At 35.2% G+C, this 9,991-nt stretch overlaps 1 non-coding gene across 1 annotated transcript; it reads right to left on the reverse strand.

Moving 5' to 3' along the window:
- Nucleotides 1–9,767: 9,767 nt before the first annotated feature.
- Nucleotides 9,768–9,884, reverse strand: LOC114355241 (U5 spliceosomal RNA). The gene has a single exon (XR_003656094.1). It is a non-coding gene; the product is annotated as a U5 spliceosomal RNA (small nuclear RNA).
- Between the last annotated feature and the right edge of the window lie 107 nt (nucleotides 9,885–9,991).

Genomic DNA, 9,991 nt, shown 5'->3' on the forward strand with positions numbered 1-9,991 from the left:
CACAACAGGAATTTTGTTTCGATAGGGGTCACTTAAATTAGGGATTGGTAGTGAAAACGGGTATCAATGCCTGAGGTATGGAAGCGGCACGGGAGGGGTGACATTTACATATTTGGCGTGTAAATAGCCACACCAGGAATATTTGCGGAGAAGAGAAATGATGCGGGGGTCGGCTGGTGACTCAAACAACTCAAAAATACAGCTGCATAAAACGGAAACCACCAACCTGCGGATCAGGAGACGGAGACCAGGCTTCGAGGGTCGACCCGTCGATATTTCTTGCGGTTTACTTGCGGTTTTGATTATTTCAGTTTAAGTTCAGAGGTTTTTTTCCATTTGACAGACGTTCAAAGACAACGAGTGCTGTTTTTTTTATTGAGGTTTCTCGCGTGGCACTTAACACTGGCCACTTGGCTCCTGCGAAGGTGCTGGCCCCGAATCCGATAAACAGATTTGCGGGAAACCATCTCATGCAGCTAGATAATTTTGAGAGTTGGAGCCACCGAAGAAAAGGAAGATAAGAAATTTGGGCATAGGCCCAACAAATATTATTATTATGTCGTAACAGAGCATACAATTCTGAAGAAGATCTGAAGTCTCTGACGTTTGACCGTCACCAAAACACCCTTTCAAGCCGCTCCCATACCTCAGGCACTTCTCAGTTATGCGATAGATATACAGGGTGGAAACGATAAGTGATCTCACTCGATTATTTCTAAACTATACAAGATATCAATAAACTAGTTACTGATCCTGGAAGTGCTTCATGAGCTATATCAAACGGTATTAATAATAGGTTACAGAATAAACTGGATCTATCCGAAAATTCAATGTTTCCAACTTCCATACATTTGGTAAAGTCACATTATATTAAAAACTACACATGATAACGTAAAACTGATTATTGATTCTAAAAGTGCTTCACAAGCTCTATCCAATGGTATCAATAATAGGTTACAGAATAAACTGGATCTATCCAAAAATGCAATGTTTCCTTCTTTCACAATAAATAATTTTGAATTTTGAATTTCATACATTTTGTACTACCACATTCATGACACTCATCTCTTGACAATATTATAGCAAGTAAAGCCTAAAACCAATTTTTTCCATGAATAATTTAAAATAAGAATACAATTTACGAGCTTATTTTAAGAGATTATTATTAAATAAAAAAATATACACTTCTAATATTGTGTGTCTGGCATACATTTAGTATGGAAGCTGGAAACATTAAATTTTCAGACAGATCCAGTTTATTTTGTAACCTATAGTAGTAGTAGTTTAGTTTTTAACCTATTCCAGTTTATATTGGTACCGTTTGAAAGAGCTCTTGAAGCACATTCAGAATCAGTAACCAGTTTTTCAATATCTTGTATAGTTTAGAAATAATCGAGTGAGATCACTTAACGTTTCCACCCTGTATAGCAACTTATGCAGTTGTTATAGGAGTGGTTTTGCTACAAAAATTCATAGTCTGACGTGTTGATGACTGTATAACCAGAGTAAATACAAATGAGTAGGTCATCTTCATAGAAACGCACCGAGCGCGGTTTGTATGTGAGCACGCCAATATACGTATGCGGCAATATATAACATACAAACCGCGCCCGGTGCGTTTCTATGAAGATGACCTACTCATTTGTATTTACTCTGGTATAACGTGTTGAGAAGCTGTTGCGACTTTTTTCCGCACTAGTTACTTTGACAGTTTTGAAGCGTCTATGCCAATTTTTTTAAGAGGGTTATATTTTTAAAGCACTGATTATTTTAATAGAATCGGCCAATAGGCTAGGCTACTTTAAAAAAATGATACAAAAATTCGCAGTAGTTACTGCACAAGTGCCTAAAGCTTTGTGACTTTTGCGAGTAAGGTTTTTTAAAGATCTGCTGGAAAAATAATTTCGGTTTTTAAGTTTTTTTTTTATAATAAGAGGGGGAAATCTAGTTTGAACCACCAATGCGATCAACACAATTTACTCATAGCTTTTATAAATTACAAAATATTCTAGACTTTCTAAATTAATCTCTACTAAGAAGTGCTTACCAAAAGAAAATAAACTGTGCCTGTAATATTAAATATTATTATTAGATATCATAATTAATACATACAAATTGTTAAAAACATCGCCCATTAATAAACATGTCGTCCATAATATTTTGTATTAACAAAACCATAATGAACAAAAACCGACTCCAAAAAACCTACACTAAAACGTAAAAAAATAATTACTAATTACCTACTTATTTATTAGGACGAATTATTAATATTTATGTAGGTATACGATGATTGATACTTCTGGAGTCGGTGCCGAAATTATGAAACATGTAAAGTTTGCCTGCACCGACTCCAAAAGTATCAATCATGGTATACCTACATAAATATTAATAATTCGTCCTAATAAATAAGTAGGTAATTAGTAATTATTTTTTTACGTTTTAGTGTAGGTTTTTTGGAGTCGGTTTTATTTTTTTTTATAAAACATTACTTATTTCTTGCTTTTTAGTTAACTAATTATTACCTTGATGTTACCACTGAAGGTAGGCAGTACACTGAGACCAAAAAAAANTACCAAACCATGAAACGTAGGTCTATATTATTAAAAAGTTTCGCAGATAAAAACTGAAATCCTCTTATAAGGTGATGAATTTTAGGAGCATGTCATGAAACCAAAATTATTAGCATACAAGAGCTTGTTTTAAAAAAATATTTTTATTTATGATGGGGAATTTACTGCGGCGTAGTAGCAGAGATTTTCCGTTTGTAGATCGTAATAATTTCGAAGAATAGGGATGTTTCGTGGATAAAGCAAGAAAGTAGCAAGAGTTTGAATTAGTCCGTCGGTGAACTTACCAAAAAAAACTCTAAATGTCACTTTTTTAAATTTATGAAAATTTAAAGAGATGAAGCGCACCAAAGTTCAGAAGATGAGGCACATGACGTCAAGGCATGCTTAAAAATGTGGCGATTTGTGTCGTCACGCGGAATTTCATCGCATCATATGTTCGTAAATTACTTGTTTAATTGACAAATAAAAATATCGTTTAATCCCTAATTGCTATGGGGCCACTGGCATTCCAACTCTACCATCAGATCAGCTCCATGTCATCACAATATTGCATTATCACCCGAATTACATGTATATCCGAAATTTTAACTCAATCAATTGATGAAGGATTTCTAATAAAAAGACAATTACATTTTCAGTTTATTCTTCATAAGTGACACAGAGTAGACAAAAGCAGAAACATTTGCTTTTTAGGCCATAGACAATAGGGGAGAGTTCGGTATATTGGACCGCCGGGTAAATTGTACCACCCTCATATTTCGTAAAGTATTTATTGAATGTCTGTAATTGCAACACTCAGCGATACACAACTAAAATCAATTAATATCNCGTACAAAATGATCATGGATTTTGTTATTTTTATTAAATACCTTTACGCCTGAGTTAAATGACACCGACATCAAGGTTCATCAATTTAAGTTTAAAATAATAGGCAGTAATGTATGAAGAAAGAGCTTCTATTCTGTATCTACCTATGCCCGTGTATTTTTGATCGGTGTCAAATCGGAGTTTTTGGTGCGGGGTACGCGGGTGTTGCTCGCGGCGTGAAGGTCAAACGCCCAAGGTCATTGAGGACTCTAATCGCCTTAAAGAAATATTTAGTTAGGGTTAGGCAGAAAGAGCTTGTTCTTTTTTCAAACGTGAAGCGATCGTGAATGGTGTTTATCTAGAGGCGTGCGTTTCGTTTCTAGCCCAATCAAATGTTTTTAAAATACAAATTACTTTAATACATAGGCGGTACAAAAGTTGACATGAAAAAGACTCAAAATTCGATTCGATTTTTCCAGTGTGGAAAATATTTCAAACGTTTTAACGGACCTACTATGTTAACATCATATATTTTGATGTCATTAGCATAATTTATACTGTACACCGTAAGCAGACGTATATGCGCAATTACAAATAGTATAAAAAGTTTTCTGTTCTCTGCACCTTGTACAGTTGATGGCGCATCAGACTTCTTTGTTACATCGCACTATTATGCAGTGTTTAGAAATGCTATTGTCTGTACACGTGCGTGATGTCACTAACCTTGATTGTATAGGCGCGTCATAATGACGTCCATGGGCATAAATTGTGTCTGTTATAGATCGTTTTATCCACGAAGACGCGCCTCACCAATTTTTGGTCGAGGGAAGCGNTTATTATTATTATAACAACATACGAGGTTCATGCTATTGTTTTTTTAGTACTCGTAACGGCCGCAGAAGCGCTGTTTAAGTTTTCATACTAAATCTTTCGATGGCGATTCGTCACGCCACGATACCAAATCGTATAAAATGCCACGCAACACTTATTTTTATTTTCCTCTGTTCTTCACAGGCCGTGGTGTCGTGGATGCCGTATGTTTGCATGGCAGCGGTGCTGGGCTACGTGCTAGTCTACGGGTTCGGACTCGGGCCCATCCCGTATTTTATAGCCTCAGGTCAGTATGAACTTCATTATTCGTCACTTGTGTAACTTTAGCTGTAATATTATCAAGAGATGAGTGCCATGACTGTGGTAGAACAAAATGTATGGACGATGGAAACATTGAATTTTGGATGGATCCAGTTAATACTGTAACCTATTATTGATACCGTTGGATAGAGCTCGTGAAGTGCTTTCAGGATCAGTAACCATTTTTAAGATATCTTGTGTAGTATTTAATATTATGTGGCGGCACCAAATGTATAGAACCTGGAAACATTGAATTTTCGGATAGATACAGTTTATAATCCAAGTTAACACTACACACTAAAGGGCCACTTATTATGTCAATAAAAATATACAATCACCTACCTGAACACCTAAAAGCTGAAACAAATAGCAGGACATTTGAAAATAGATTAAGGAATATACTTAATCAGAAAACTAATTATAATTTGAAAGAATTTTTAGACGATAAGTTTTTGACATGATTTAACATTTTGACATGATTTTACATTTTTGACATTATTTAATTTATACACATATTTATTTATATTTATTTTGAAAATTTCTTGACATTTAAGGATTTTTAGGTTATTATTTATTAATGTTGACCTGAATAATAAATTAGTAGGACCTAACTGCTTACCACTTGATATTTAGCATGACATTTCAACACTTGACAATAATTAGCATGACATTTTAACAATATTTTTCCATTTTTAATAATTCATTAATTCTAACTTTATTTTATAATTTTATTATCGAAACGTTTAATAATGACATTTCCACCAAACTCAATTTGTACATTAATTTCTTTTGACTAGTAAGAGCGTCGTTCTGTCTCCTTCCTAAAGTTGCTGTGCCCTAACTGGGTCCACATTGTATAACTGCCTAAATTGTAAGACCTATAAATGTGAATGCTAATGTGGTTATGCAATAAAAGTATTGAGTATTTTGTAACCTATTATTGGTACCGTTGGATAGAACTCGTAAATCACTTTCAGGATCAGTAACCAGTTTTTGGATATCTCGTACAGTTTAGAAATAATCGAGTGAGCTCACTTATCGTTTCCACCCTGTATAGTTGAACGATGGTCCCCCCTGTCAATGAGTTTGGTGGGACAGTTCAGTGAAGGTCATCTATAGTGGCACCTATCTAGAGAGTGCAATTATGAGAATTTTACCGCTTTAACACTCACCAGTTGGCGTCACTGCCTTGGCAACTAGAAATTGACAGGACTTTGTGGCGCTAATGGCAAATACGATAGCCCTTTTGACTAAGGTGTTCACTACTTTTTTCAATGTGATGATTTTTTTTCTGCAGAGATCTTCGAAGTAGGTCCCCGGCCCGCGGGCATGGCATGGGGTTCTTTAGCCAACTGGGGCGGCAACTTCGTGGTGGGCATGTCTTTCCCCACCATGCGAGACTGCCTCGGGCCCTACTCCTTTATAGTCTTCGCTGTTATCACTGCCATGCTGTTTGTCTTCCAAAAGTAAGTGTTTTTATAAAGCAATTCTGCTAGGCTACGATGCGCGTCACGATAAAATCTTATCGTGATGTCAGAAATCGATAGTGCCTCTACAACATTCTCATTCACATTGCTCATCTATTACTATTTATAGTAAGTTTGGGGATTCCCAGACGGATCTTTTTATTTTCTTTTTATTATCTGAACGCAGGCCGCTACCAACCGAGTAACATGGAAAGCATTGGGGAGGCCTATGTTCAGCAGTGGACGTCCTACGGCTGAGATGATGATGATGATGATCTTTTTATTTTAAAGATTCGATTTTGAAAAAGGAATTACGTTAACCATCACTTCCCTTTTATAGACTCCTATTGGTTTCAATAACCGGTAATAATGTAATTTAAATCTTTAAAATGTTTTTTTTTTTCTATTTACTTCGAACAGAATTAAAGATGCTGAACAAGTGGGTCCTATGATACACCTTTTAATTAGCAATTGTTCCTACATCTCTTATTATTAATTTCCAGGTTATACTTCCCCGAAACGCGCGGCAAGACGCCAACACAAATTACGCAACTGTGCAGCCGAGGTTTCCGCTCGAAGCCGCTACGCAGCGCCACCGCGCTAGGACCTGTTTGACGGCGCCTGCGCACCGCGCGGGAATCGAATAGTTAATGTTACTGCACATCCAGTTAAATACTATAAATAAAGCGCTTAACTGATTCATGCCCGTTTTCACCGTATCCCTAATTTTTAAATGACCCCTATGGTAACACAACAGGAATTTTGTTTTGATAGGGGTCACTTAATTTAGGGATTGGTAGTGAAAACGGGTATCAATGCCTGAGGTATGGAAGCGGCACGGGAGGGGTGACATTTACATATTTGGCGTGTAAATAGCCACACCAGGAATATTTGCGGAGAAGAGAAATGATGCGGGGGTCGGCTGGTGACTCCAAACAACTCAAAAATACAGCTGCATAAAACGGAAACCACCAACATGCGGATCAGGAGACGGAGACCAGGCTTCGAGGGTCGACCCGTCGATATTTCTTGCGGTTTACTTGCGGTTTTGATTATTTCAGTTTAAGTTCAGAGGTTTTTTTCCATTTGACAAACGTTCAAAGACAACGAGTGCTGTTTTTTTTTATTCTTTTTTTATTGAGGTTTCTCGCGTGACACTTAACACTGGTCACTTGGCTCCTGCGAAGGTGCTGGCCCCGAATCCGATAAACAGATTGGCGGGAAACCATCTCATGCAGCTAGATAATTTTGAGAGTTGGAGCCACCGAAGAAAAGGAACATAAGAAATTTGGGCATAGGCCCAACCAATATTATTATTATGACGTGACAGAGCATACAACTCTGAAGTAGATCTGAAGTCTCGCTGACGTTTAACCGTCACAAAAACACCCTCCCGTGCCGTTCCCATTCCTCAGGCACTTGTCAGTTAGGCGCTAGATCTATAGAAACTTATGCAGTTGTTATAAGAGTGGTTTTGCTACAAAAATTCATAGTCTGACGTGTTGATGACTGTATTTTAAGAAGCTGTTGCGACTTTTTTCCGCACTAGTTACTTTGACAGTTTTGAAGCGTCTATGCCGAATTTTTACCCATTCGTCGAAAGGGAGTTAAAGCATTTTTAAAGCACTGATTATTTTAATAGAATCGGCCAATAGGCTAGGCTACTTAAAAACAAAAAATTTCGCAGTAGTTACTGCACAAGTGCCTAAAGCTTTGTGACTTTACTACTATTTACAAGTAAGAATGATCTGTTGGAAAAATATTTTCGGTTTTGAAGTTTTTTTTTATAATAAGAGGGGGAAATCTAGTTTGAACCACCATTGCGATCATCAAGCTTTCATAAATTAAAAAATATTGTAGAATTTCTAAATTAATCTCAACTAAGAAGTGCTTCTTACCAAAAGAAAATGATGTGTGCCTGTAATGTTAATATTAGTTATCATAATTATACATACAAATTGTTACAAACATCGCCCATATTAATAAACATGTCGTCCATAATATTTTGTATTAACAAAACCATAATGAACAAAATATAGGTATGTACTTAATTAGATTTACCAATTGCATTGCAATAGTCAATTTAAACTGCCTTTGTAATTATCTAATTTAATGTTTACTTTGTATCTTAATTTTTTAACATATTTTAAATTCGAGAAATAGTGATATTTATTTATTTATTTATCTTTATCATAGAAACAAACAGCCTTATTGTAATACAAATGTAGCTTAAAAGTAAGCGAATAATTGTTTGAACATCGTTGTATGTTTGAACTTTGCAGCAAAAATGTAAAATCTGGTGTGCTGTTGCTCGAATTGAAAATAAGACTAGTAGAAAATATTGTTGTTATATTATATACGATTCTAAATTGATCTGTAACTGCTAGAGAATGCTATAGAATATTCAAAATGTAAGTTAGCGTCGCCTGTTTTAATACATCGCGTATTTTAAAGAGAATCGGTGCTGGTAATATTTTACGAACGGTGTAGGTGTTAAGTGATAGGCAGTAGAAAAGTTTGATTCTTCGCTCAGCAAGCCTGGTGCAGATGGTGAAAAATATGTTTTTATGTGTTATATTTTACCATACAAAGTGTATGAAAAAACTGAGAAGTGCTCGAAACAGTATCTTTATTTGCACAAACATAAACATCTAGAAAAGCTAATAATTTGTTTCATGTGAAAAATAAAAGTATTCGTGTGCGTTGGTTAAATTACGAGTACTAACTAATCATTTTTCTTGTATATTTTGTCTATGCACAAAGGCGTAATTTTTTTGATCTTCTATTAGAATCTCTAATAATAACATTTTAATTTATTTGTTTGTCCAATCTATCTAACATCTTTATAGGACCTTTATAAGTACAACTTGTAGATAGAATGAGATAAACCTTAATTTTTCTATTTCTGAGTGAAGACATCTTTAGTCAAAATTATGCACAATGAAAGATAATTGGATTTTGTAAAATAAGCTCAAAGTCCTTTTAAGGATGATATTTACTTGTGTTTAAGCTTTATTTTGATTAACTTATTTTCAATCATCATCTTCTCAAATCTGTACAATAAAATTGTCGTTTTTACATTACATAATATTTTCTTCATGTAAAAAATTGTTAATATTTTATGTAAAAAGAACCTCCTCCTTTTGTTGAAGTCGGTTAAAATACAGATAATTAACAGGTGGTTGAAAAATAAGCCTTAAATCATATTTGTCTAAGCTACCTCGCCATCTAATTGATCAAATTAATGAATATTCAATAAAATGTATGCTTTGAACAATATTACAATGTAATAAATCCGTCGCTCAAGTAATTTTAAGGGACAAAGCGTCTTAAATCGTTTAGCATAATTACTTATATCGAAGCTAGCTAGTAAATCCATAATTATTGTAATTTTATTACTATTAATTAACGCTTTAGTTTGTGCCTGGAGGCATATTTTTGTAATTGTGTGCTGTTATTGAATAAAAGCATACTTATTTGAGTACAAACTTGTTCGTTTTATTTTAGGCAGATTTTTGAATCTCTAATCAAGTGCGTGCACGCACATTGACACACACTTTAACATTTTAATTACCTTCCTATTTACGTAATCTTACTAATATTATAAACGCGAAAGTTTGTATGGATGTCAACATGTTTGTTATTCTTTCACGCAAACTACTGAACGGATTTTGATGAAACTTCACGTTCAAAAGCTAGTAATAATTATTTATTTAAATATAAGAGAACAACTACTATTAAAACTTAGTAAGCAAGAGGGCACTACCTCTCCCTCCCTAGTCTTTGGATTATTTACCTTGCACGAGGCAAGGTGTCAAAAATAGAGTTAGACTCATTTGAGTGTTACCCTCCACGGAAATCTTTAGTAAAAGGCGAAAGATTTATTCGTATTGAAGGGAAACCAGAGTGACGACACAAAGTCTCTCGGGGGCTTTAAGGAACGGAAAAAATACTCACACACCGCGGGGCAGCGCGAACGCTACGCCATCTAACGAGCTTTATAACAAACTGCTGCTA

The sequence above is a fragment of the Ostrinia furnacalis genome, unplaced genomic scaffold, assembly GCF_004193835.3.
Source record: "Ostrinia furnacalis isolate ACB-3 unplaced genomic scaffold, ASM419383v2 OfSCF2377, whole genome shotgun sequence".
Classification (NCBI taxonomy): Eukaryota; Metazoa; Arthropoda; class Insecta; order Lepidoptera; family Crambidae; genus Ostrinia; species Ostrinia furnacalis.